Source organism: Echinops telfairi, unplaced genomic scaffold (genome assembly GCF_000313985.2).
Source record: "Echinops telfairi isolate 266 unplaced genomic scaffold, ASM31398v2 ScPeMD7_7420;HRSCAF=8458, whole genome shotgun sequence".
Taxonomy (NCBI): Eukaryota; Metazoa; Chordata; class Mammalia; order Afrosoricida; family Tenrecidae; genus Echinops; species Echinops telfairi.
This window is the reverse complement of record NW_022111320.1, coordinates 9,494,461-9,506,738: the sequence shown is the minus strand read 5'-3', so window position 1 is coordinate 9,506,738 and position 12,278 is coordinate 9,494,461. Positions and strand designations below refer to the sequence as shown.

The following is a 12,278-nucleotide window of genomic DNA, read 5'->3' as shown; positions in this document are numbered from 1 at the left end:
GAGACATCGGCATTTGTGGAGCCTCGAGAGATGAAAAGGTCCTCTCAAGATCACTCGGAATTTGGGGGTTTGTGTCAACCCTGATCTTATCACACCTGTTTCAGAGCTCTTTCCAGAGAGGCCCCATCCTGTCCCGATGGCATTGCAACTCTCACCAACTAGGTTGGGGGATTGTCAGACGGCCTTACATGGAGAGTACTAGTGCCAGCAGCCAGAGCACACAGCTAGCTATGATGACTGTGGCCCTTTTCCTCACAAAATAAAATAATTTAAATAATTTAAAAAGTGGACCAAAGGCAGCAACACCAGAATTTCAGCATCTGTTGTTTTTCTAAGATCATATCATGACTATGCACGGGGCGGACAGCAATGATGGTGCGGAGGCATCTGAAGGCGACTTCCCAAAGTCCAGGCGTTTCTCCAGCCCAAAGGCACATTGGGGCTGCTGGTCTGCTTGTCGCTATCATTTTTGGTTTTGCTCCAACCCCCTGGACCTGGGACACCTGCTAGGTCTGGGGACTGATCATCGATGAAGTGCTGGCAGGATGCCAGCTTGGATTTCTGTGCCCCTACTTTCCTCAGGAGGTCTCCCACATTTTGAGGCCCTCATCCAGACCACGTGTGAAGGTGCCCAGTGTGTTCAGGCTGGAACTGGGTCCCCGATGGACAGTGGTTGTGGAGGGCCTGGAGCTGGTGGTCTGAACGGCAGTGTCCAGCCGCTCAGCTCCTAATGCCCTGAGCGAGGGCGTCCATTCTTCTACTTCTGCAGCACGGCCACTTCCTGCTGCCGGACAAATTCCGGGAGATTCTGTTTCATCAAGCTCGCTCTCCAACCAGGCATTTCTTTTGCTGGCTTGATTCAAGGACTGCTCAAAGTCCTCCAGAGAGATGATTGTGGCTCACTTTGCTTTGCTCTTTCATTGGCTTGTTCCAACACTCAGGTGCATTTCTGCAATTGGGCCTTAATTGCTTTTATCTGTGCAAGGTCATCCTCCAAGGCCGAGATCTGCTGGAAGCCTTCAGAATGCTGCCTTTCAAACGTTTTGATGGTTTCTCACTCCAAGCTGCGGACGTTGTTATTTTCTGACAGGAGGTCCCTGTTCCTGGTTTCAATTTGCTGCAGCTGCGTCTCCTATTCAGCTTCCTAGTCTTGACTTCCCTCTTGGAATTCTCAAAACTCTTCTTGGGTACTCTCTGCCCTCTGCCCAGAGCCAGGCCTTTCCAGTAGTTAGCTGCTTCTTCCTCAGAGCTGAAAGTCTTCTTTCTGGAGATTTCCCCTGCAAGACCGGAGGAGGTCCACTTCTCTTGATGCGTGGTGTCGGGATGGGGAAGATAGGATCCCGAGGCGCTGGCAGCTTGACTGTTATTTTTATGAACATTGATTATTGAGGTAGTTAGTTTCTTGTGCCAACCAGGCCAATAAACACATGTGGGATTAATTGAAGGGCATATAGATAAATGGCTCGGTGAGCCTCGCCTTTCTTGTCTCTTGCTCTACTACCTGTGGGACACCTAACCCTTGGACTGTGTCTGTAATTTGAGGTTCCTTCAAGACCTGCTTCGCCACACCATTGGACTTTACATATCTTGAGCTTGGGACTATTGGGCCCTGTCATCTGGCTGACTGTGGGTGATGTGCCTTACTGTTTGCTGCCTGTGCCCAGATAGCCTGAATTGCTCTACAGAGGACTATCCGGTGGCCCTCTAGACTTGAAGGACTACCAGTGTCTCACAACTGTTTCATGGGAGTGAGTTGAACTGAGCCATTTGCACTGCTTCATAGATGAATTAACTGTTTATTTCTTATGTTATATACCTATCTATCTGTATAAATATATGTAAAATTATTAGCATTCTGGTTTTGTGTCTCTAGAGAACCCTGTCTAGCACAATTGTGAAGCAGCACAAAATCCTGGACAATTTCAATCATTTCTCCTTGTATGATGTTGCCTACTGGTCCACTTTTGAGGATTTTGATCATCTTTTCATTGAATTGTAAATCATACTAATGGCTGCAAAATTTGATCTTCTTCAACTAGTGCTTCTTCAACTAGTGCTTCTTCAAGTCTTCCTAACTTTCAGCAAGCAAGCTTGTGTCAGCTGCATACCAAAGGTTGTTAATAAACCTTCTTCCAATCCTGACACATCATTTTTCTTCATTTAAACCCTCTTCTCTTGAGTATTTGCTTAGCATAGAGGCTGAATAAACATGTGAACAGATGCAGCCCTGAAGCACACTTTTCTTGATTTTAAACCATGCAATATTACATTGTTCTGTTTGCAAAAATGCTTCTTGGTCCATGTAAGGTTCCACATGAGCACAAGGGAGAGCTGTGGAATTCCTATTCCTCTCAAGCTATACAGTTTGTTATGGTCCACAAAGTTGAATGCCTTTGAACAGCCAAAAAGCACAAGTATACATCTTTCTGGCATTTTCTGCTTTCAACCAATCCATTTGACATTAGTAATGATACCTCTTGTTCCATGCCCTCTTCTGAATCCATTCTGAACCTCTAGCAATGGTTGATATACTATTACAACTGTTATTGGATGACCTTCAGCAAAATTTTACTTGCATGGGATACCAAAGATGTTATTCTATAATTTTATCATTCTGTTGGAACACCATTATTTGTAGTAGGTGAAATCTTGATTTCTTCCAGACAGTTGACCAAGCAGCTGTCTACCAAATTTCCTAGCTTAGATGAATATGATCCATTAGCTTGCTAAAACATTTTCACTGATATTCCATAAATTCCTGGAGCCTTGTTTTTGGATAATACTTTCTGTGCAGCTTGGACTTCTTCCTTTTTTTCATGATTTTTTAAAAATCATTTTATTGGAGGCTTATACAACTCTTATCACAATCCATACATACATCAATTGTGTAAAGCACATTTGTACATTCATTGCCCTCATCGTTCTCAAAACATTTTCTCTCCACCTAAGCCTCCGGCATCAGCTCCTCATTTTTCCCCTTCCTCCCCACTCCCCCCTCCCTCATGAGCCCTTGATAATTTAGAAATTATTATTTTGTCATATTTTACACTGTCCGATGTCTCCCTTCACCCACTTTTCTGTTGTCCGTCTCCCAGGGAGGAGATTATATGTAGATCCCTGTAATCAGTTCCATCTTTCCACCCCACCCTCCCTCCATCCTTCCAGTATTGCCACTCTCACCACTGGTCCTGAAGGGATCATCTGTCCTGGATTCCCTGTGTTTCCAGTTCCTATCTGTACCAGTGTACATCCTCTGGTCTAGCTGGATTTGTAAGGTAGAATTAGGATCATGATAGTGGGGGGTGGTGGAAGGAGGAAGCATTTAGGAACTAGAGGAAAGTTGTATGTTTCATCGATGCTACACTGTGGCCTGACTGGCTCGTCTCCTCCCCGTGACCCTTCTGTAAGGGGATGTCCAATGGCCTACAGATGGGCTTTGGGTCTCCACACCGCACTCCCCCTCATTTACAATGATATGATTTTTTTGTTCTCATGATGCCTGATACCGAGCAGGTGCATGATTGTGACAAAACCAGTCCCCTGTCTGCCACAAATCAGGCCTGGTACACAATCTTTTCCAAACCTCTAAATAGAAAGTTTGATCAACAGCCTGATCTGGTGGAATGAACTTCAAATGCACTATGCCCCACACATAAAAAGCAAAAACAAATGAGCATCGTCTTGATCTTTGATTTCACCTGACGAGCTTTTTTGGGAGAGGTGATGATGATGTCTTCCAAAATGGTGTAATGTCTACTTATTTGATTTATTCCAATGAATCTGCATATTCTTTCCATATTCTTTTGATGTTTCCTGGAAATTCAATATTTTGCCCATAGACTCTTTCAATATTGCAACTCAAGGCTTATATTCTTTCTTCTTTCAATTGAAAGGGATTTTCCTTTTTGGATTTCCAAAAGGAAATTTCATTATAATATTTGACATTGTCTTCTCAAACTGCCCTTTGAATTTTTCTCCTCAGTTCTTTGACTTGTCATCATTTTATCTTTCATCGTTGCTTCTATTTGCCTTGGTTACCCAATGAGTAAGAGCAGGTTGCAGAGACTCATCCTGACATTGACTTTGATCATTTTTTTCCTTCCTGTCTTTTTAATGACCTTTTGCTTTCTTTAGGAATGGTGTTTTTGATGGCATCTCACAGCCCATCATGCCTTCAATCACAAGTGTTCAATGTGTCAAATCTGCTCTTGAGAAGGTCTCAAGATTCAGATGGGATATATGGAAGTTTGTATTGTGGCTCTTGTGCACTTGTTTTAGTTTCTTCAGCATCAACTTCAATTTTCGTATGAGCAACTGATAGCCTGTTCCACAGTCAGTTTCTGGACTCAGTTTAGCTCCATATAGTGAGGTTCTCAATCATCTCTTCTAATACATGCAGTCAATTTTGGTTCTGGGTATTGCATCTGGAGAGTCCATGGACATAGTTGCAAATTGTTGTTCTTACCAGAACTTATTATGGAATTGCTCGTTTCATTTCTATCAACATGACCATATCTTCCAAACATTATTCCTTCCTCCTTGTTTCCAAGTTTTACATTTCAACCGACAATCATTATGAATACATCTTGATTGCAAATTTGATCAATTTCCAACCAAAGACATTGTTAGAAATCTTCAGTTTCTTCATCACTTGTTTCCATGGTTGGTGCATAATTTTGAATGGTATTTGTATTGACTAGATTTCCTTGTATGTGTGTAGATGTTATTCTATCACAGATAGCAGTGCACATTAAGACGGATATTGAAATGTCCTTTTTGATGAATGAGATGGCACTCCTCTTTAATCTGTCATTATCACTACAACAAACCATATATCTTTTTGATTCAAAATGGCCAATACCAGTCCATTTCAGGAGATTAATGTCAAGCATATCATTCTTTAAGCACTCCATTTTTGACAACATCCAATTTTCCTAGATTCAAACTTCATATATTCCAAATTGTATTCATTAATTGATATTTGTAGCTATTTCTTCTTATTTTCAGTTTTTCCTCATTAGCAGAGGATCCCAAAGGCTTTACTCCATCCAAGTCAGTAGAGTTGACACTTATTTGAGAAGACAGCCCTTCTGCAGTCATATTTTGTATGTTTTCCTACCTGCGAGGTTCTTCTTGCATTAACTCTAATGATATTCTGCCTCTATTCGTTATTTTGATGCTATCTGTAAGGTTCTCAGTGGGTCATTACTCAAAAGGGGACAGCCTATTCCTTCTTCACAGTCTGTTTTGAATCTGGAAGCCCAACTGAGACTTCTTCACTTTGTGTCTTCCTGCTGATCTTTGAAATAGTACTGACATAGTGCCGAGCATCACAAAAGCACACACCACCCCAGGAGGACAAACTAAGAGGCAGATATTTTCATCAATACATACACATGTATAGAAATCACATTTCAGAACATGTTCCAATTTCTTCAAAACATTCTCTACTAAACATGTATCAATAATGTGATCTTGAGTGTGATTTTGAATTATAATGCTTTTTGAATTTTTTAAATAATTTAAATGTTGATCAATCATTTTAATAGAGTAAATTTGTGTACAAATGGAAGCGTGTCAAAATGTTTTTTAATTATTTCAAGAGAGTAGTATTTTTAAAAAGTCCTTCACTTATCATATCCATCTATCTATATCTCTATCTAAAGCAATATCGTGAAGTACTTAATGTTTGCTTCGGATTCAGCTTAATTCCCTTAATCTTTTCAATGGCTAATTCCTTACAAAAGGATAGCCTATTCCTTCTTCCTGGTCTGTTCTTGTTCTGGAAGTACTGCTGTAACGTTTTCCTCATGGGTGAGCCTTGGTGACACCTCTTGTCCGTCACTTTGATGTGCATTGATAGCTTACATAATGCTATTATCGGAATACAGTAGAGTCCTGATTTCTCACAGTGCTGCTTCCATGTGTATTTTCTATGAAGTATATTACTCTCACCTGTATGTTTGCACACCTCATGGATTCAAAAAAAAGTTTCATTTGGGATAGTTTCAAATCTCTGCATATTATTTAATTGTTTACTTATCAGAAGATAGACTATAGCCCGGAGCTTTAGGAGTACATGTTTAGGTTGAATGCTCCCAGTTGGTGGATTTCTCATGAAAATATAAAACTTCACAGATGATTTCAGAAACGTAGAGTGACTGTAGAGTGGTGGCTGTGCCTTCACACAGTGTGTGACAATGAAAAGGCGGAGTGAATATTGTCAGTGAAGTATTCAAGAGACAACCAGGCCAAATATAATGTGCAAAATTTAACTTTAAATACCAGGACACTATTTCAAAATATTTTAACTTTATCTTCTTTAAATATGCTAAATATAAATGGGAGATAAACATAGTTTATGTACTCATAACTTATAAGATACAATAATGATTTAGGACTCATGAGGTGAGCAGATTAGGACAGTCCTGGGCATACAGACACCACTTTCTAGTCATTGCTATGGTGCCTGAGGGGATTTGGACTCAGGGGTAGGAGGTGGTAAAATAATATAGGGACAATTTACATTCTCTTAAAATCAGGAACTATCTCTAGCAGATACAAGAATTTATGAAATTTTTAATTATGGTTATTTCAGAGAGAATTTGCATTAGGCAATTAAAATATAATGACTTAAATTTTCTTTCTCCAACTATTTCTCCTTTCAATCTTTCCCTCCCCATCCTCCCTATTTTTGCTCTCCTTCCTCTAAATCCCTCGTCTTCCAGTTATTTGAGAGGATACTCATATATCTCAAACAGCAAAATTATTTTTATCAATGCTATGTTTATAAATTGTTTTTTATACAAAACAACCTTATCATCTTCAAAGTACTCTCCATTACACTTAATACATATGCCAAATCTGCAACAATCCATTCTTGGAAACATTTTTCAAGTTCATCTGTTGGTATGGCTGACAGCACCTCCCTTGTTTTTTCTTCACCTATTCTACATCTTCAAATCCCTGTCCTTTCATGTCCCTCTTCATTCACAGAAACAAAAAGAAGTTGCACGGAATGAGGTCAAGTGAGAAAGATGCATGGGACAAGAGAGGCATGCTGTTTTTTTGTCAAAAACTGGCACACTGCGATGGCTGCACAAGCAGGTGCGTTGTTGTGGTGGCAAAACTAGTACCACATCTGCTACAAATCAGGCCCTGTTTGTTACACACGGTTATGCAATATTTTCAGAACCTTTAAATAGAAAGCTTGAATAACAGTCAGGCCTGGTGGAAGACACTGCAAATGCACTATGGATCAACATTTCATCCATTCAGGAAGTTGATGGAAGTCCCGTACAAGGTTTTTCACTAATCAACATTTTACCATTTTTGAAATGAGCAAATCACTTGCACACTTGAGTTTTTCTCATAACACTCTCTTGTAAGCTGTGTTCAAAATCACAACAGTTTCTGTGTCATTTTTCCCAAGCAGGAAACAAAATTTCACAGAATCACACTGTTCTTTTATGTTGGTCATCACACAAAATGGGGTATAAGTGAAACTGCTTTTATGAAAAAAGTCACTGTGACCACAGAGAACCTTCCCAGGTAATGCCACTGAGTGCACTAACTGAGAGTGAGTTGCTGGATATTCATCTAATGGGGAAAATGCATACTAGAAAAGCTCCACCCAGTGGAACATTTTTCCTTTTTTTTTGAGTAGCCCCTCATACTATTTTTCTTTCTCATCTCCTTTTTTTACTTTTCCTTCTTCTTAACCCAGGCATCCTGGGTTCTGATTCAATATCTATCATGTATTAAGTATGCAATCATAACTGAATGTGTTAACATTGTATATCTCAATACACTCCTTGGTAAATTAGGGGTGAAAATTGGAATATTTGTGTCATTGGATGTTCATGAGTAAGGTAAATTTCTTAATATGGCTTTTCTGTCCATGTCTCTGTAATTCCTACCAAATTATTGGGTGGGGTTATGCAAATAGGGTATACAAAACACTAATAAAAGGGATTCGTCTATTTTATTTGCCACGCTCCCTGGCTATAAGCATGAAGCATCTTAGAAGCAGGAAAGGAGAGACAGAATCCAGGTGCCATCAAAGAAGAAGAACTACCAGGGAACAAGGTCCAGATCTGTGCCTAAAATGGTAGAGACTGAGACTAGTGTTACCAGAGATTGCAGCAGGGCTACCATGGAACAAAGTGGAGAAGTCACATACATACCACAGACTGAAGTAAGGAGCTCATGAAACAGAGCCAAGGAACTGTGCAGAGACTATGAGGCAGAGCAGAGGGTGGGCTTTCTGATCCATCTGAGAGGCTAAGGACAAAAGAGAGATTTGGCTACTGGATGAGGGAAAATGTTTTCGGACCCTGGTTAACTTTCCTAATAAAACTAACTTCCATTGCATTGAGTTTTACTCCTAGCAACTCTATAGGATAGAACAGAACTGTCACCTATGGGTTTCCAGGACTATCAATCTTTATTGGAGCAGAAAGCCTCATCTTTATGTTGAAGAGCTGATAGTGGTTTCAAACTGCTGACTTTTTAGTTTGTAGTTCAGCTCATAAACCACTATCCCACCAGGGCTCCTTAATTTTCCTAATAAACCCCGTAAATCATGAAGAGTCTCTGTGATTCCTGTGTGGCCATTTGAGCAGATGATAGAACCCAGCAGAGAAGTAGAGTGCCTTGGGAAGGACAATTGGTGTCATAATAGGCTAAGAGAAGGATGAAGGGTAAGTCTGACCTCTTCCCAATTACACTAGACTTTGGGCTGAGAAGTTGAATGATCTTTCCCTTGTGTAGTCACAGGATGTCAGATGTGGCCCTCATGCCATTTTAGCAGTGATCAAAGAATCCGCATTTGTAATGTGCCTCCAATACTAGCCACCTCAGTTTAAGGAGTAAGTGAAAATATGGAAGTAAAAGATCTGCTAACTAGAAAACCAGTTAGGTGCAGACACTGGACTCACTCTCTCTATGCACTGCTTTAGAGTCAATCTTTCATCATCACAAGCTTAGAGGACGGAGTAGAAGTGCTTCCAAAAGTTATGAGGCTGCAAATCTTTGCAGAGAAAAAGGTTTAAGTTTTCTCCAAAGATAATGAAGAAATCCAAGCTGCACTGAAGGTATTAGCCAAAACAGGGCTCCAGAAATTGACAGAATAATGTCTGAAATATTTAAACAAACCGAGGAAGCATTCACTCAGCTATACCAAAAAATTGGAAGGCAGCTACATAGCAAACCATTTAGAAAAGATCCATATTTGTACCAAGTCCAAAGGTGACCAAACAGAATGTGGAAATTAGAGAACAATATCATTAATTCCACATGCAAGTCAAATTTTTCTGAAGGTCCTTCAACAAAGTTTGCAACAGTAGTGCATTGACAGGGAGCTTTTAGAAATTCAGTCTGGATTTAGAAGAGGGCACGGAACAAAGGTTTGATTGCTGATATCAGGTGAATATTGGCTGAAGGCAGAGAACACCAGCGCAAAATGCTTACATGTGTTTTATTGACTACTCAAAAGAATTTGACTATGTGGATCATAACAAAATAAGAACAGAACAAGGGAATAATTCATAGTTTAAAATTAGGAAAGGCATCCATTAGGATTGTATCCTTTCACCATACTGATTAAATCTGTAAACTTAGAAAGTAATCTAAGAAGATGGTTTATATGAAGAAGAACATGGTATCAGGATTAGAGAAAGGCTTATTAATAACCTTTGATATGTTTGATGACAAAACCTTGCTTGCTGAAAGTAAGGAAGTTTTAAAGCACATGCTGATGAAGATCAAAGATTTCAGCTTTAATTATGGATTAGATATCCATAAAGAAAACAAAAATTTTCATAAATGGACCAATTAGTATCATCATGATAAGCAGCATAAAGATTAACCTTGTGAAGGATTTCATCTTGCTTGGATCCACAATCAATGCATATGGAAGAAGTAGTTAAGAAATCAAATGTCATATTGCATCGAGTAAATCTGCTGCACAAGACCTTCTTAAAGTGTTGAAAAGCAAGATGCAATTTTGAGGACGAAGTGTGCCTGAATCAAGCCATGGCATTTTCCATTGCCTCATATGCATAAGAAAGTTGGACATTGAATAAGGATGTCCAGAGAACAATCAATGTATTTGAATTATGGTGCTGGTGAAGAATGTGGGAAGTTCCATGGACAGCCAAAAGAACACACAAATCTGTCTTTGAAGAAGCCAGAGAGCTCCATGGAAGCAAGGATGGCAAGACCATCTCAGGTACTTTGGAGATGTTACCAGGAGAGACCAGTCCCTGGAAAAGGACATCATCCTTGGTAAAGTGGAAGGGGAAAGAGAAAAAGGAAAATGCTCATGATTGGCACAGTGGTTACAGTAATGGGCTCAAATGCAATAAAATATAATTAAAAAATCAATTGTTTTAATTTCTTTTTTTTTCATGAACTTTTAAAAGACTCCCCTGTCTACTGATTCCAAAGAAAAGGGACAAGCAGAATATGAGTATTGTGAAGATGGCGTAGGGCCAGGTAGTATTCATCCTGTTTTACCTAGAGTGACTATGAGTCAGAGTGGGCTCTAGGGCACTGAGCCACATCAATCATTTCATTATACTCCAGGGGAAAAAAAAGAAGGAAAACAACAAGTACAAAGGCAACTTTTGGTAAAAACTGCTTACCTAACAATATTGCTCATCCTTCAATGAATTAAAAAATAAAAGTGTGTCTTAACAGTAAAAAAATTTAGAGTGTTTCATGTAAATAGCTGTATAAACCTTAGAGGCATGATCTTAAATAACCATATTTTCATTGCATAGTGCAAGCTTTATCCCCAAGCCCACAAGTCCTCTCCTCTGTTCTGACCCACAACAGGCCTATAGGACAGCATGGGACCACCCCACATGGTTTCCAAGGTTATAGTTCTTACGGAAACAGACTGCCACATCATTCTCCTAGAGTGGATGTAAGTTTTAAACAGATGCCCCTTTGGTTAGCAGCTGAGTGTTTAACTACCAGGCTACCAAGGTTCCTCATTAAAAAGAATAGAGAAAAGTAGTAAAAATTCTAAGTGAAAGCAAGAAACTTTCCTAAACCTATTAAAAAGATAGATCCACAATGAATTACTAAACTTTAATTTTTAAACACTAGTGGTCTGAAATTGCTACTTTTATGATAGACTCCTTGCAGGTTTCTATTTCCAGTGACAGCTATACTTCAGTAATCACGTATCTGTTTGCTACTGCCATAAAACTCTTGCTTAGACATGATCACATGCTGTTTCAATTTTCCAGCAAAAATTCAGATATAATGGTTTTGTGAAGTCATTCACAATACTCCTTTCAAGGACCATAAGAATCTGAAAATCGCTGGAATTAATGCAAGTAGTACCAAATTCAAGTGATTTTTTATTAAACAAAAATAATTTTAAATAATTTTAAATCCATTCCTTTTATTATTCTGCCCCTTAACGTTAACTGGCAATAGTTCTATATTTTATAGCATAATTGAAACAACATTGAACTATTAAAAGTGATGACACCTGTTTAGTATTCTATTTATCTGCTACATTTTAATAACCTTCCAAATAGCAACGTGAAACCAGCTATCTTATATTTGTGAGTTCTAAATATAAACTGGTGGTGAAAATTCAACATTATATATTTGAAGGAGAAATTAAAATTCACACACACGTTCTCATTTTGGTAACTGGTTGACTCAAATAAAAAAGATAACTGGAGTAAAATAATGTTTATGAAGCCAATGTGGGAAACAGTGTATTTTGAGAAATAGATACTTCAGAAGATAAAGAGATATTTACACATAAATCAGTTTATACCTTAACATCTATTACAATTATGTTAGTTAACTCAGGACACAGTCTGAAAAAAAATAGGAATTAAAATGTTTAAAAAATTTATGCAATACTTAGGTTCTTTGAAGTAGCTTTTTTGATTTAAACAGAAAGAACCAGTTGCATAGTGCTAGCACTTGTGCTTTTAACTTCCAAAAATTTGAGGAATATTCAATTGTATTTTAATTTCATTTTTTCCATGAACATTTAAAGTCCTCCTATTTATTGATTAGAAAGGTGATGCAACAGAATGTGAATACTGTCTATCAATATTATTAATAATGCATACAAGTAAAATCTTACTGAAAAATGTTTATAATGGAGATTTTATTTTATAGTACATCTAAATCAAACTACCAGAAATTGAAATATGATTCAAATCTGCTGCAAAACATCTCTTTAAGGTGTTCAAGAGCAAAGATGTCACTTTAAGGACTGAGGTGTGCCTGTCCTAAACCGT

General features: G+C 38.6%; 1 pseudogene; it reads right to left on the bottom strand.

Annotated features, from left to right (window-relative positions):
* Positions 1-337: 337 nt before the first annotated feature.
* LOC115872089 lies at positions 338-5,139 on the bottom strand (annotated as a pseudogene).
* Positions 5,140-12,278: the final 7,139 nt, after the last annotated feature.